Source organism: Chanodichthys erythropterus, chromosome 21 (genome assembly GCF_024489055.1).
Source record: "Chanodichthys erythropterus isolate Z2021 chromosome 21, ASM2448905v1, whole genome shotgun sequence".
Classification (NCBI taxonomy): Eukaryota; Metazoa; Chordata; class Actinopteri; order Cypriniformes; family Xenocyprididae; genus Chanodichthys; species Chanodichthys erythropterus.
The window spans coordinates 24,450,358-24,468,104 of NC_090241.1; the positions used below are offsets into that span (position 1 = coordinate 24,450,358).

The window sequence follows — 17,747 nt, forward strand, 5'->3', positions numbered from 1 at the left end:
TTCCGTTTCACGTTGAAAACAAACATGAACAAAACAGTTGATGATCATCCAGGTAACGACATTGTATTAAGAATCAAGCGTATGTGAACTTTTGAACTGGTCCATTTGTGTAAAATCTGTGTTATTATTTTGTCTTGTGGACTATATGTAAACATCTCTTCAGGACAGTACTAAATAAAAAAAACGAAATATATTTTTTTATGATCATTAAAATAAAGTTATGACCTCAATCGATTGTTACTAGTGACTACCAGTGCCAGCTAACACTGATCTGGTCCATTTAGACTAACATATGATCTTGATATTTGATATTCAACAGTGCTTTGATCTGCCTGCATTGACACTATTCTTTAAGAGCTGCTGTGCAGCCAAAAATATACCAGTTATCACTGTAAAGCTGCTTTGACACAATCTACATTGTAAAAAGCGCTTTATAAATAAAGGTGACTTGACTTGATGTTGTCTGCTTAAATAGTTCACTTACTAGTCATAGTTCTGAAATTATATATATTAATGAAACTGTGGGAATTGCTAATTTTCTCATCTCAGGTCAGGAGAAGAATTAGGAGGATTCGTCACAAGCCTTACTGTGAAAATGTTGCAAAGTAGTTGCAAAATACTTTAGAAGTTGATCGTGCAACCAATAACTGACTAAAAATATTTAGCATTTTATTTTAATGGAAAAATCCTGCTAAAATCATCATGACATTGTCAATGATCAGCCATCATCGTTGTGATAGGCTTGTTGGTGCGAATCAAACAATCTTCTCTTTTAGATATGTGAAAATTGGAAAGCAGAGCATGAAAGGAGCCTGGCAAGATCAAACATGAATGTTGATGAAGGAAAAGAACATTAGGTCACACAAGAGGTGCAACCTTAGCTTTGCTCAATTTGTTCCATTACTGGCCTGTAACACATACAGCTCCCAAACTATATGAGCATTAAACAGTATTTATTAATAAACATTGTATGAACTTTACACCCCTGACCCTTCAAGAGATTAGGGATCACATTTTGCATGCACAATATCTAGTTTAAATGGAAATGTCAGAGGTTCCTATACTTTAGATATATGTACAGTAATATGTAGAGTTAATAGCTCTGAGCACAACCTGCGTCACACAATACCTGAGTTAATGGTGTTGTGCTTCCTGTGTGTACATTTTGCTAAATGGACTTCCTTTGAGTCAGTAAATAAAGTAGTTGAGGTGCTTTCATTTGATACAGAATATTTGCCTTGGAAGATTGTGGAAAAAAGGCATTGAAATATAGTGACAAACACAAAGGCACTAATATGCTTTCTGACAGTTTTATGCCTTGACTTGACTCCCACTGAATGTCATTTATCAGTAAAACTGTCCATATAAAAAGGCAAAATAGCAGTCAAGAAGTTAGAAATATTTGCCATCCTGATGTAAATATTTTTTCACTTAATATTTTCTTCATTATTCAGTTTCTTTCAGTATACCCTAAAAATCCTACATTGCAAATTAAGAGACAGCGAATTAGCCTTGTCAGGACTAGTAATGTAATCATCACATCATGTCCACTGCAGAAATATATTTATGCCTGATAAATACTGTAGAGAAATAATTACTTCTCAGTTCAAGCTGTCCTTGTAGCATATTATTGATGGTGTTGTTAGATCGGCTCATTAGATAAGTCTTTTACTATTTATCTTCCAATTACATGTGTGGTGCTTGTTGACTTCAAAGCGATTTCTTATGGTGTACCACCATCAAAGATGTTCAGGAAGAAGACAAAACAGAGAGGGAGAGACTACAAATGGCTTTTAATGGGTCTGGCAGCACAGACAAAGATCAGATGTGATCCTTCAGAATCAAAAACACTAAAGCATCTAGCCAATATCTAGTATTTAAAATACAAAACTGATCAATGAAAGGTGATTTGAAACATTATGAGGTGGCTTTGCAACATTGATGTAGAAAATAAAGACTGATTGTGCATTACTTGAGAACACCGAGGGTGTTTTTTGAGTTTTCTTTTTTAGCCCCACTACCTCAAACTATAATTACAAAAAGTAGAAAGACAAAAGCATAAAATATCCTATTCTTTGAATGAAAATATGGCAATTAATGTTTTTTAGCATAACTGTCATATACCAAGTAAATTATTAATGTGCCACAAAAAAGTGTCCTTGTCTCATCCACATGTGGCATCACTGCTGTTCCTGATGGATCTTGATCAGCTACTAACTTTTTTGGATGCTGTTTTAAAAAAGAAACCAGTTGCATGACATTAGATTTATTAAATATTGAAAAGAAAAATATCTTTGTTTTAACATGGCAATCAAATAACAGGGTTTATAGATGTATAAAATATAAATATGAAGAAAAAAAATCACTATACTACACTACTATTTAAAAGTTTGGGGTTGGCAAGATTTTTTTTAATGTTTCTGAAGAAGTCTCTTATGCTCAGCAATGCTGCATTTATTTGATTTGAATTATTATACAGTCTTATATAGACTGTATAGCAGCAGATCCTTCAGGTCCTGTAGGTTGCAAGGTGGAGCCGCTGTGGATCGAACTTGTTGGTCCAGCACATCCCACAGGCACAGAAGCTCAACTGGATTGAGATCTGAGGTCTTTGGAGGCCATTGCAACACCTTGAACTCTTCATCATGTTCCTCAAACCATTCCTGAACAATGGGTGCAGTGTGGCAGGGTGCATTAACCTGCTGAAAGAGGTCACTTCCACCACTGTCACAAAGGGGTGTATTTGGTCTGCAACAATGTTTGATCTGAGTTAGAGCTGAACATTGCAGGAAGGTAGATCTCCAGGAACAATATTGGGCACCCCTGATATAATCAATATAACTGATTATATCACCCTTTAAGGTTTGTACTTCGTTCACTAGCTAGCTGATACGGAGAGCCTCACAGTTTCTGCCAACTGGTTGAAACAGCACCCGGCCACAGAGGCAGCAATTTGAGGCTCACCACAGAGAGTGGTTCAATAAATGCTGTGAACATTAGCATATTTAATCTTAAAAAAAAAAAAAAATGACAGCTCTTAACCTCGTATAATTGCAGATAATTAACCTACAGTTTTCAGAAAAAATGGAGGAGACTGAAGATCTATAACTCTCAAAGGAAAACTGTGTGCCAGGACCTAATGGAATTCACCCCATCAGAATATGTGTCATCAATTTAAAACTCACCGCAAATCACAAAAGCTCCTATTGTAATAATCTCAGAGGGATTTCGAATATATCAATTGGATACAAGTCATGATTTCATTTCCATTCTCTTCAGATGAGCAGCAAAGCATACGGAACTGCAGGGCTGGCATTGAATTTGTGACGGAAGAAAAGGGCCTCTGAGACACAATCATTGGGCTTTTACAATAACAGGGTGCATGGTGTACCGGAGTACAAATCTGAGCAACCTATACTGCTGCACCTTTGCTTTCTAATAAGCAGCCACTCACACGTCTGCAACGCTGCGATATCATGCTTAAAAACTGTGTCCAACACAGCGAACAGGCTTCCAGAGAGACTGCACAGAGCAAAGCCAACGCAGAACCCACAAACTCCTAGCTTTCTCCTCACAAATATGCTTCTATGGGAATAATTATCAGACTCTGACCCAAGCTGATTTGTCTTTATTTCCTGGAACCTTATTTTTCTGTGCACTTTAGGGAGAGGGGAAATGGCCTGTGCTCTCAGAGATGGCTCGCTGAACTTTATGGGCTGAAATGATCTCGTTGTTGACACACGTTTAAAAAAATGCCATATTTTAGGGAACAAAATCAATTTAATGAGGATGCACCATTAAACACGTGAAAGCACCTTTGGTCAGAAAAGAAAATGAAGCTCTACAAATAGAAATGCAATTACGTATAATGCCTTTAGCATGAAGATAACAACATCAATCCCATAATGCACTGGCCATCTGTAGATCTATTTGGGACCAGTGAGACTGAAAGGACATATACATACAGTACATACACATATATATATATATATATATATATATATATATATATATATATATATATATATATATATATATATATATGTATCTGTGTGTCTGTGTGTGTGTGTATGTATACAAATGTGTTGTGAAACACTCACTGCAGCAGCGAGGGCTTGGTCTAGGTCTGCAATAATATCCTCCTCATCCTCCAGGCCCACTGACAGACGAATGAGTGTATCACTGATGCCCAGTTCTTTCCTCTCATTCTCAGGTACTGAAGCATGAGTCATAATCGCTCTGGAAAAGAAAAGTGCACTATGGGAAACGGAGGCTAATAAATTGTTTCCTCAAAACAAGTTTTTGATTGATCCCGATCTGTTCTCTAGGATAATCATGGTAACATTGGTGCAGGTGTGATATCAATAAAGATTTATCAAGAGATAATTCAATGACGTTATCACTTGCATTCTAGTGGATTACTTGTGAACCGTAAGTATCATTAATCTGTCACAATGATGTTTCAAAGCCATCTGGTGATTAACATGAATTCTATATTTAAAGCTGACTACAGAATAGCCTAAAGAAATGTTCCATTAGCTCCTGCTGAATAATGTTCTACAATGACACAAACTGTTCAGACAACAAAAGCACAATTTTCTTTTAGTACAACATTAAAGTGCTTGCGCCCCCTTGTGGCCATCCAAAATAAGCCCTATTAAACGATTTAAAAAAAAATTAAACTTAGTATTCCTTTCATAAACAAACAAACAAAAAATTCAATAAACAAACATTTTTATTATTTTTTTTAATGATTATACTCTAGTAGTGTTCTCAGTACTTACGGGTGTTCTGCTAGATTCTCAAAACCACCAAGACTTTCAAGACAACTGAAATGCATATACAAAATAGTTTCTTTAAAAATTTAAGATGTAGAATATTTTCAAACAATATAAAGCTTCAAAGCACCTTCAGACTGCTGAGGAAAGTTGAGGCGTGCTCCAGTTTTCCTTTAATGTAGAAAGTAATCATCCCAGGACAGCCTGTGCACTGTCTCTTTGTCAGCTCATACTGAGGGTGAGATGGAAGACCTGAAGTAAAAAAATATGGTCGAGAGTCAATCAAGTCTGACTGGAATCTCCCAATATCTGCTGATTTTGAACAATAAAATTCAAGGTTGCCAACAGGCGTTATAATACCAAAGAGTTCCCTATACTACCATTCAAATGTTTGGGATCAGTAAGATAAGGACAGATTAAACTAATTAAAGGTGCTAAAGAGGATGTTTTGTTTTATACATTTTTGCAATATTACTTGAAACTGTCTTTACTAACTGATAAAAGACTATTTATTAGGTGCACTGAAAGGAATAATATTAATATACTAACTATCAGTGTAACTGTAACCAGTATCCAAAACAGTCGCCTGTTTTGTTAGTTCATTTTTCAATAGTGTCTGTAATTATCAATGACAGAAGTATTCACATCGGTGTTTGTTTTCTTCCTCAATTAATCTGACTTTTGAACGAATTGGCTGAATGAACGATTTAAGTGATTAACTCAATAAAAAAAGCGAATCGCTGCCGCCTACTGGCGATTTCAATAATTAACATAATTTCTTTCTTTTTAGGATCAGTTATGTTAGAATTTTATGAATGGTTATACATACATAAAAAAATAACAGGCAGCATACCAACGTTCAACCCCCCCAATGTTGAAACCAAATCTACGCCCTTGGTTATGGCTAAATTGCAATGGATTAGCTAGCTAAAATATTGTGGAGTGTACTTAGCTATTACAATATTCTCATACCTCCTTCTCAGTACATGCTTTATTCTTTTTAACGTCCCTCTTTGAACAGAAGTTTAATATAGTCGGCTGGGCAGCGGTTCTCTTCATTTTTGGTGCTACCCGTACTCTCCCATTCAAACAGCGCCACTCGCGTTGTTTTGGTGAAAGTGTGATGCGCATTGGGGGTATTTATTTTTTATTTTTTTTTTTGTCTAATTTATTATGACAAACTCATATTTGAATAGAAACAAAATTATTGTTACATAATAAATGAATTCTACATATTTTTCATTTGATCTACTGTGATTTTCATGTTGAAATATTCGGGGGGTTGTAACCGAAGCATTTGAATATTGGGGGGGTTATCTCTCCCCCATCCCCCCCACAAACTACGCCCCTGAGTATACATCATCTGTGCACGAGGTAGGACCTTAAAAACATCAGCCAATCGTTTATGCGATCATCGCGTAAACGATTGGCCCTCTGGCTTGTCAATCACTGCCATGACGTTCCTTGTGAGAGACGTGCGCGTAACTTTCCACACTCTACAGGCAGCGCATGCAATGTTTTTGTCAGGAGACAGGAGTAACAACTGCAGATTATTAGTTACCTGCGGTGAGTCCGACATAATGAATCCACTAACACGACACAGCGAATGCCAGTGGTACGAGTTTTGGGAGGCGTTCCCTCGAAATGAGCTGTTAAGGAGGGGGGTTGTTCTTTTCAAAAACTCACTAACAGTCTTTGGTTTCTCAGTCGACGAAAAGATCCTCTTTAGCACCTTTAAAAGTGATAGTAAAGTAATTAATGTTTTTGTGGAAACTGATACAATTATTATTAAGTTGCAACCCCTGTGATGATAATAAGAAATATACTTGAGCACCAAATCAGCATATTAGAATAATAATTTTATCACACCCATGTATTATCAAATCAACTAAATCTTATGGGTTATTTGAGTAATTCTCAACATGTGTCAAATTTGCCCAAAATACACTTCTATATAATGTGACGATAATGTCATAAACACCCGGGAAGACGACACTTTCCACTCTTGGGTCGGCCTCTAGAAACTGTGCTGCAGCCAGTGCGTTCTTGAAGTGCTGCTTCATTCTCAGGTGCAGTGTCTTCAGACCCCGGCTGCACATATAATAATAGTCAAATGGAGAGGGAATGGCACCAAGCTCTGAATTGAAGATAGGGGAACAGACATGAAAATAAACCTTCTACTTCTGCTATGCAAATGACTCAAGCTCATTTTCAGTGTTACAGTCAGAGATTAATCTGCAATGTGATATATTGCTATAAAGTACCTAAAGGAAAGCACAAGGTTAATCATCGAATCAGGAGTGTAACAGTTGGGAGGTGTGTGATGAAGTTGATTTAATTACAGCTTGCTCAAATTATACATACAAGGATAAGACAAGGATTTAAAAATGACTTTAAAACAAAGGATGTAGCAATATTATACAAAGAACAGAAGTTTTTCCTGACACCTACTCTGAGCTATGTACTTCAAAACCAAGAGGGAGTGCAAGGAAATTTGCATAAATTACATTTTACATAACAGCTTAGCAATAAGACTACAGGCAATAACAAAAGGGAAATATCACCAGCAGATAATAAAACAGAATATTACCTCCACCTGAAAACAAGTAACTTTCTTTTGAAGTGAATGAAAGGCATTTTTCTTGCCCCATACAAAAGACCCCCAATAGGGTTGATAAAAGAACTTCATTCTTGCTAGAATTCCTTGTTCGCAGAGTTAAATTTGAAGATTCCACCCGGTGCCTCTCTCTAGCATGTTAAAATACAACAACCTCTGTATATTTATTTACACTATAACATTGAACTGAACCTTTAACACTCTTTGGTGATAAGCTTCATCTGTCCAAATTAATGAGCATACACCAATTATCTATTGCAAAATATGCATTGGGCCTATATATTTTATTTCTTTATATAATGCAAGTCTTTTGTTCTCTTTTGTTAGTAATGTCCAATAATTTGGCTTTATTTCAACCAGTAATAAACTTCTTTTATTAAATAATATGCTGCTTGTGAAATAGACTACACTACAGCCCTTTTGATCTTGAGTCACAAAGTCATGCCATAAAGAGAAGAGCTGTCTGCTGTCATCAGACTGATTGTCAAACATAAACTTTAAAGGTTTTAGAATAGGTACAGCCTTACCACTCTGCAAAAACTTCAGCCATTCATAGATGTCTCCGCGGTTGAGAGAAATCAAGCCCATAACAACATCAGTGTGTCCTGGAATTGTAAAATTCTAACTCTGACCAACCAAATTTTCAATTGTATAAACGGTTTATATCTATTTTTACATTTGTTTTTACCATTCATGTATTTTGTTGCAGAGTACATGCAGATGTCTGCTCCAAGAGCAGGGGGCGCTATTCCAGGGATGAGCAAAATGGTGAAATATTTAAATGAACACCTAGTTTTTGTATAATGGAAATCCTTGCACTGCACTGCTTAATAAAATGTACTTTTAACATAGTTAACTCACCTTTAAATTGTCTCTCATATACTTAATTTTCTGCTCCAAACCATTAAAAGATCATCAAAATAAATGTGTATACCTGGAAATAGGCTGACATGAAAGTGTTGTCCACAACAACAATTGTGTCCTTGTTGTGCTCATGGACAATATCTGCACAGCCCTGAATGTCCACAACCTTCATTGTAGGGTTTGTGGGTGTTTCAATCCATAGCATCTGTAGAAACGGGAATATTTACTACCCAATTTTAGTTAGAGCAGTACTTCCCAGAGCTAATTAACATATATACGGTCAGGTTTAATCGTGTGAGCAAATATTTCCTGATCCACCCTCTTTTCCACAATAATTTTGTCAGAGGTGGAGCTACTGGCAAAAAAACAAAAGAAACATTTTAAAACCTGATCACATTCTTTAAAAAAATCTGCTTTCACAACTAGGTGTACCTTTGTATTTGGTTTTAGAGCTGCTTTCAGCTCCTCTAGCTTCGTGAGGTCAACAAAAGTGACATCAAGGCCATATTCCGTAGCTATTTTTCTGAAATACTGGTTAGTTCCTGGTGGGGAAAAAGTGACAGACTCAGTATCTCTCGCAGCTAAATCTCAGATTTTTACTCTCTTTTCTATCAAGTGCAATAGTTTAATTGTATTATTTATTATTAGGAGCAGTAACTTACCTCCATAAACATCATTCATGCACAAAATTCCATCTCCAGCCTTAAAAAGATGCGTAATGGTAAAAGTTGCAGCAGATCCAGAGGCAAGAGCGAGACCTATTAGGAAAAGTGAGAGATTTAGGTTTATGGCAATGTCATTTGTAAATATAATATTCATGATTTTGTGTTGGCGATGGACTCACAGTATTGTGCACCATCCAAAGCAGCAACTGCTCTCTCAGGACAGTTTCTTGTGGGATTTCTACACCTGCTGTACTCAAAACCCTGGCAGATAAAAACATTAGAAACAAAATGCTGAATTCAAAACACTATGCATACACAAAAGGGATTTGAATTGTGCAAATAAAATATCAAATCTGAGAGTGAGCAATAAAGATAAGATGTTCATTTATATAGATATCATATTAATGGGTTAACACTGTCAAATACAGTTGGTACACTATTCAGCTCGTCCAGACTCGTAGACCAACAAACCTTAGGCTGGCATTTTGTTTTAGTAAAGAAAATAGAACCTGTTTTTACTTTTAGGCATTACTTTGTTTGTGGTGTCTTTATGAAGAGACAAACATGTGTTTCTACTGACCTGGCTGTTCTCATGACTGATGTGGTTGAGTAAATATTCAGTCAACTTGAAGCATCTTTGCTGATGTAATCTGTAACCAACCATAATAATAAGTATCCTAGATAATCTGTTGACTGGTTGAGAGGTTTGGGGCTGGGAGTCCAGTTTAAATAAGCTAAGACCATTTTAAACCAGATAGTTAAAGGATTAGTTCACTTTCAAATTAAAATTTCCTGATAATTTACTCACCCCCATGTCATCCAAGATGTTCATGTCTTTCTTTCTTCAGTCGAAAAGAAATTAAGGTTTTTGATGAAAACATTCGAGGATTTTTCTCCATATAGTGGACTTCAATGGAGCCCAAACGGCTGAAGTTAAAAATTACAGTTTCATTGCAGCTTCAAAACGTTCTACACGATCCCAGACGAGGAATAGGGGTCTTATCTAGAGAAACCATCACTCATTTTCTAAAACATTTAAAAATGTATACTTTATAAAATATAAAATGTATATTTTAACCATAAATGCTCTTCTTGAACTAGCTCTCTTCTTCTTCTCTATTTGAATTCTGGCAGTGTAGACGCTGCTAAATGTATTACTGCCCTCCACAGGTCAAAGTTTGAACTAACTGTTATATACTTGCACTAGCATATTGTACATGACAATTTAGTTCAAACTTTGACCTGTTGAGGGAAGTAATATACTTAGCAGTGTCTACACTACTGGAATTCAAATAGAGAAAAAGAAGAGAGCTAGTTCAAGATGAGCATTTATGGTTAAAACGTATAAAAAAGAAAAAAAAAAAAAGAAAATGAGCAATGGTTTCTCTAGATAAGACCCTTATTTCTCGTCTGGGATCGCTGTAAACTGTAATTTTGACCTTCAACCGTTTAGGCTCCATTGAAGTCCACTATATGGAGAAAAATCCTGGAATGTTTTCATCAAAAACCTTAATTTCTTTTCGACTGAAGAAAGAAAAACACAAACATCTTGGATGACATGGGGGTGAGTAAATTATCAGGAAATTTTAATTTGAAAGTGAACTAATCCTTTAAGTTTTTTTTCAGAGGGAGAATTAAGCATAATAATGACGTATTTGACCTCAACCTATATTGTTGTTATATGTCAAGTTTATTTTAAATCATCCGGTTTACACAAATAGCCTGGGCTTGTAATTAAGATATTTCAGCCAACAGGTTCTATTTTCTTTGCAAAAACAAAAACTTATGCCAGCCTAAAGTTTGTTGGTCTTCGAGCTGAAAATTGCCAAGCCCCTCTAAACCTGCCAGCAAACCAGCATGGAAGACCATCTAAAAGCAATAAGCCAGTTTAGACCAGGTCCGGGTCTAGGGGGGGCTAGGAGTGGCAATGCCCCCCCAAATTTCTCTTGTGCCCCTCCAACATCCCCAGGATACTAATTTTTTTTTTGTGATAGCACTCAAAATGTAAAAAATATATAAACACTAAATTAGTTTATACGCGAATTTTTCTGGCGCACCTCGCGGCGCGCATCCTTTTACAGTTCTCCCCTCAGTTTATAAACCGTACCCACAAATTCTTAAACTGTTCCCTCGGTTTAATAAATCGTGCCCACGGATTAATAAACCGTACCCACGAATTTCCAATCCGTGCGCTCAGATTTTGAAAACCGTAGGCTACCCTCGGTTTTTAAATCCGTTCCCACAAATTCATAATCCGTGCGCACGCTTTCACAATCCGTTCCCACGGTTTTGTAAAAACTGTAGCTACTCACGGCAGTGTATATTGTAGAAAACTTAGTTCAATATTGGGTAAAGTAATTGTTTATATTACTATAGTTGTTATATTATCACAGCAACTATAGAATTACCACGATAAATTAATTCAGGTACTTCACTATATATGGTTAAAAAACACTATAGTAGCTATTTACTATAAATTACTATAGAATTTTTTTCACCTGGGCCAGGTATGTGTTAACGAATCTTATTGTTTTATTGTGTATTATTCATCAAATTATATTAACTGCAGTGATTCTCTATAGCAACGGGTAGCGGAATACAATGATTTAATAAGAATTATGTGCTTCAAAATCTTGTGTTTATTTGTGATAATCTTAGCACTTTATTATTATTGCCCAATAAACCTGGCATTGTGTATTATGACTGACTTTTAATTTCTTTGTTCCTCTTTTCTTCTAAATGCATGTAGCCTAAATGTAACAATAGGCTAACAATAATAACAACAACAACTATTATTATTATTTATTGTATTTATTATTTGAATGTATTATTATTAATTATTTTTATTCATTCATTATTTTTTATTATTTATGACTATAAATGAGTGCACTTAGACAGTATGTTTATCATAAAATAATTAATGAATGCTTTATTTAAAAAAAAAAAAAAAAAAAAAAACTTTTTACAGTTTTACAAATGTTTGTGTACTATTCAGTCTCAACATGAAGACTTGTTTTGGTGGTTTTATTATACTAAGCCTTTTACCCAAAATGGACTTTAAAAGATAAAAATAACGGAAATTCTCAAATGAATTCTGAATGGAAGTTCAGGAAATTCTCCATTTTGTAAAATAAAGTAAAATAAAGTTTATTGCATCCCGCACCTAAATAGGTGGCCTGGTTGAATCTGCCGGCAAAGATTGGAGGCGGGGCCACAAATCCGGCAGTTTTTACAAAACCGTGGGAACGGATTGTGAAAGCGTGCGCACGGATTATGAATTTGTGGGAACGGATTTAAAAACCGAGGATACGGGTTTGCAAAGTCTGAGCGCACGGATTGGAAATTCGTGGGTACGGTTTATTAATCCGTGGGCATTATTTGTTAAACCGAGGGAACAGTTTAAGAATCCGTGAGCACGGTTTATAAACTGAGGGAACGGATTGCAAAACCGTCGGCACGGATTGTTTTTTTTCTCCTATGGGTGACGTGCGGGGCTCCGTACGTCTCCAAGATTACAGAAGAGTGAACAGCTCTCTCTTACTGACAACCATTTGGGTTATAGCAACAAAACCTTTCTACGCCAATCACCGTGTCCGTGTAAGTAAAAGCATGGAGTGGATTGCTGGCGATTAGGCAGGGGCGTGCTGGGCTACGTGACCAGTGCAGTTATTCACTTTTGTTATGTAATTAATTTTTTATATAATTTTATTTTTTATTCGTAGAGTGCTGTAAGTGATTCAGCAGTGTTTTTATTAACAACACGTATTTCGAATTATGATAAACGTTGGTTAAATGAATATTTAGCTCAACAATAAATAACACTTCATTGATAGCCTATGAAAACTTTAATGATAGTAAAAATATATATATATATATATATATATATATATATATATATATATATATATATATATATATAAAAAGCCCATAAAATTTGAGCTGACCTGTGTAAACTGTAGCTTTTTAACAATTTCCAATGTCTCCAAGATTCTGAAGTAGATGTCGGTCAACAAAAAGACATCAGGAAATAATATCCTGCTTCACAACTTATTCAAATAACGCTATGTATGTATTTAAAGACATGAAGCTTTACACCGATCAGACATAACATTATGACCACTGACAGGTGAAGTGTATAACACTGATTATCTCTTCATCACGGCACCTGTTAGTTGGTGGGATATATTAGGCAGCAAGTGAACATTTGTCCTCAAAGTTGATGTGTTAGAAGCAGGAAAAACGGGCAAGTGTAAAGATTAGAGTGAGTTTGACAAGGGCCAAATTGTGATGGCTAGACGACAGTGGTCAGTGGTCAGTATCTATCAAAAGTGGTACAAGGAAGGAACAGTGGTGAACCGGCAACAGGGTCATGGCTGGCCAAGGCTCATTGATGGGAAGCGAAGGCTGGCCTGTGTGGTCTGATCCAACAGACGAGCTACTGTAGCTCAAATTGCTCAAGAAGTTAATGCTGGTTCTGATAGAAAGGTGTCAGAATACACAGTGCATCGCATTTTTTTGTGTATGGGGCTGCATAGCCGCAGACCAGCCATGCTGCCCATGCTGACCCCCGTCAACCGCCGAAAGCACCAACAATGGACACATGAGCATCAGAACTGGACCACAGGGCAATGGAGGAAGGTGGCCTGGTCTGATGAATCATGTTTTCTTTTACATCACATGGATGGCCGGGTGCGTGTGCTTCACTAACCTGGGGAACACATGGCACCAGGATGAACTGGAAGAAGGCTAGCCGGCGAAGGCAGTGTGAAGCTTTGGGCAATGTTCTGCTGGGAAACCTTGTGTCCTGCCATCCATGTGGATGTTACTTTTACACGTATCACCTACCAAAGCATTGTTCCAGACCATGTACACCCTTTCATGGAAACGCTATTTCATGTTGGCTGTGGCCTCTTTCAGCAGGATAAGGTGCCCTGCCACAAAGCAAAAATGGTTCAGGAATGGTTTGAGGAGCACAACAAGTTTGAGTTGTTGACTTGGCCTTTAAATTCCCCAGATCTCAATCCAATCAAGCATCTGTGGGATGTCCGATCCATGGAGGACCCACCTCACAACTTACAGGACTGAAAGGATTTGCTGCTAATATCTTGGTATCTATCTTGGTATAGAGTTCATGCCTCGACAGGTCAGAGCTGTTTTGACAGCAAAAGGGGGACCAACACAATATTAGGAAGGTGTTCATAATGTTATGCCTGATTGGTGTATTTCCAAGCATTTATACTGTCGCTACAAACAAGATGAAGCATGGTACACCTTGGAATTTAATACATTATAGGTCCTAGTGCAATATAATTGCCTAATAAGGACTTATAGTATTGTAATGTTTATTGCATATTGAAATCAATTTCTACTAATAATCCCAGATTTCCTGCATAATTACGGATATAAGGAAATCTGTTGTGAGACTTCTTTTTTAAAAAATAATTATATAGCCTATATTTTATACATTTTATACATATATGTACAAAGGCATGTAATTTCAAGAAGACTGGAGTTTGAATTGTCATCCAATTAATTAATTGTCCTATTCATGAGTTTGTGAAAGACATCCTCGACTTAATGAGTGGAGTGGGTTTGCAATTACATCACAGCAGGAGGAGAGGATCCTATTACTGCTTTCAAAGGGAGGCTTTTCTTATCAGATGGAGCTTTGCTTTTTGCTGCACTGTGTGTTTTGGTCATGCAGTTATCAGGATGTCAACATTTTTTTTTTCTCTCTGACTGATTTATCTGAAAGTTAGTGTCAGCTTGTACATGCATGGGCAGACAGTAGACCAGTGCATGTCTGAGGGCCTATAAGAGGGTCCATAATCCCAACTAAGTTAAGAGTATCCTAACTAATTGAAGGAAATAAGAAATTTAAAAACTAGCTAAATAAAAGAAATCAGACTCGAATTGAATTATTAGCATACTTTGTGATGCAGAAATTTGTCATATATTTCTTATTGATAATTCTGTAACACAGTCCTATAGAAAAGAAAATGTCTTGTTTTTGCTTCTTAAAAGTGTATAATTTATCAAAATGACAAAATACATCCTCATGCCTGAAACTCAAAGAGTGTTATAACACTATGATAAAGTTCAGCTTTTAGTGTACAGGAGAGTGGTCCGTCTCTGTGCACTGATGCATTTGACAATACACAAAGGAAAATAAAGTAATTCAGCATTGTGTTCCGCTGAATCACAAGTAATCTTCATTCTAGTGTGCATCAGAGTAACACTGTAGGAGTGAATCTTGTTCCTGTCAGAACTGAATGTTACCTTGATGTACCTTCTGTCTCTGACTCAACAGATGCTTCTGTACCCTGTGATGCATGCGACTGATTTCACTCATTACAGAGCTGAACCTGCTGGAGAGCCAAAATTATTTTATTATTTGAACAGACATAATTGAGGAAATAAAAGGATATGTTATCACTTCAGCAGTTACACTTCCCATCTTTTCATTGCATACTCTGTATATGGTTTCATAATACATCCAATTTAATTTGGTAGAAATAACGCAGATTATGCATCCCATATATTTACAATGACCGAGCAGCAGTGGAATCATTTCTACTTTGCAAAGATAACAACCAAAACAATTACCTTGATTGTCTTTCTGAAAGATTGATACATGATATGAGTCTATTATGTGCAGTGGCACCAACACAAATGAAAGAAAAACTGATGACGAGAGGTTCCATGAACACAACAGGACCTTATTGATTGTGAAGCTCTGAGCTGTTTTTGTTTTCTGCTTTTGTCCATTGGAAATATAGTTTAGCATGATTTGGCAGACATGCTCTTGATATGATACACTATATGATTTGAGTTCTAGAAGTTTAATACAAGTAGAAAAGATTAGCATTAACATTGACAAGACGAAAACAGCACTCAAGAACAAAAAACGACACTCAAGCACCTGGTTTGTATGGTTACCAATGGCTTTGGGCAATGTCCAAGATAAAAACAGCATATTTAAGAGGTTATTAGAATGAACAAAGCTGCACTGCATAATAGATTACAAAGAGAGGATCATGGGAAAAAGAAAAAATACTCATACGGTGTGTGTAAATAACCAACAACAAACATTCACAAATCATACCTTTTGTCCTACATAACCATAATTACAATCATTTACTATTTAAACATTTTTAAGATGTCTAATCTCTAAATCCAACTGCTTTCTTAAACCAAATGGATGGCTCAAAGTTTAACAGAGTCATTTTCCACTTGATCTATCTGGCCGCATATGAACTGGCACATCTTCACAAAGACATGAGGGATGAAATGTGTCATCATCCAGTAATTACACCTATAAAATTTTTAATGTGATGCATACTGACCAAAGTCACTTTTCATTATTTTGTACATTTTGTACCTGCGCCTATGAATGGGAAGAGACTGTTATTACCCATTTTAGTGAAAAAGTATTTAAAGAAACTTTAAATCAAAGTATGAAAGCAAAATAAATCTCTGAGAATGAAATGGCTATTCATTATCACAACATTTAGTCTGTCCTGTAATAGCATGACTCATAGTTCATAGCCATCATTTTATTAAATTGTTCAAAGGTAAGCTTTTAAGCCTATGTGATGGTTAGGTTAGAATTGAAATTTCAGTTTCCACTTTTTATACAGGTACATAGCTTTTATAAAGCATTTGAATGTTTACCAGCCTGTGGCACAACACAGCATATAGGAAAACCAAATAATGTGCAGTATTTTATCATTGTTCTGAGAACTGAAATAGCAAGAAATCTTTTCTTCCTTATTGTGAAAAGGACAGTTTAACTGCTCAGGCAAACATTGGACTCATAAACAACTATCACCAAACATAAAAACAGTTGATGATCATCCAAATAGCAACACATTAAGAATCAAGTGGTTCATTCAGTTATTATTTTATCTTGTGGGCTATATGTAAACATCTTTTCAGGAGAGTACTAAATAACAACTAAATGTAATTTTTATGATCCTTATGATCAACTTAGGACCACGATGATTGTTACTAGCATAGTAGCTAACAGTGGCAGCTAACATTGGTCTGTTCCATTTAGACTAACATAATTATGAAATTACATATATTCATGAAACTGTGCTCTGAAAAGAAAATAATTACATGCTAATTGTAAAATCTCTGGTCAGGAGAAGAATTAGGAGGATTCAATGCCACACCACCACCAAATATTAGCATTTTATGTTAATGGCAAAAACCTGCAAAATCATGGCATTGTCTATGATCAGCCATCATTGTTGTGATAGGTGGGTGCGAATCAAACAATATCTTCTTTTTTTAGATATGTGAAAATTGGAAAGCAGAGCATGAAAGGAGCCTAGATCAAACATGAATGTTGATGAAGGAAAAGAACATTAGGTCACACAAGAGGTGCAACCTCAGCTTTGCTCATGTTTTTGAACATTAAATATTAAACTATATGAACATTGAAAACAGTATTTATATACAAGCATTATAGAATGAACTTTACACCCATGACCATTTAAGAGATTAGGGATCACATTTTGCATGCACTATGTATAGCTTAAATGGAAATGTCAGAGGTTCCTATACTCGAGATATATGTACAGTAATATGTAGAGTTAATAGCTCTGAGCACAACCTGCGTCACAGAATACCTGAGTTAATGGTGTTGTGCTTCCTGTGCTAAATGGCCATCCTTAGAGTCAGTAAATAACATAATTGAGGTGCTTTTCATTACAGAATATACCTTGTGGAAAGATTGTGGAAAACAGGCAGTGAAATATAGTGACAAACAAAAAGTTATCGATATGCTTTCTGACAGTTTTATGCCTTGACTTGACT

The 17,747-nt window shown here is 36.1% G+C and overlaps 1 pseudogene; it reads right to left on the reverse strand.

Moving 5' to 3' along the window:
- Positions 1-2,471: 2,471 nt before the first annotated feature.
- On the reverse strand, positions 2,472-9,738 carry LOC137010545 (cystathionine gamma-lyase-like; annotated as a pseudogene).
- Between the last annotated feature and the right edge of the window lie 8,009 nt (positions 9,739-17,747).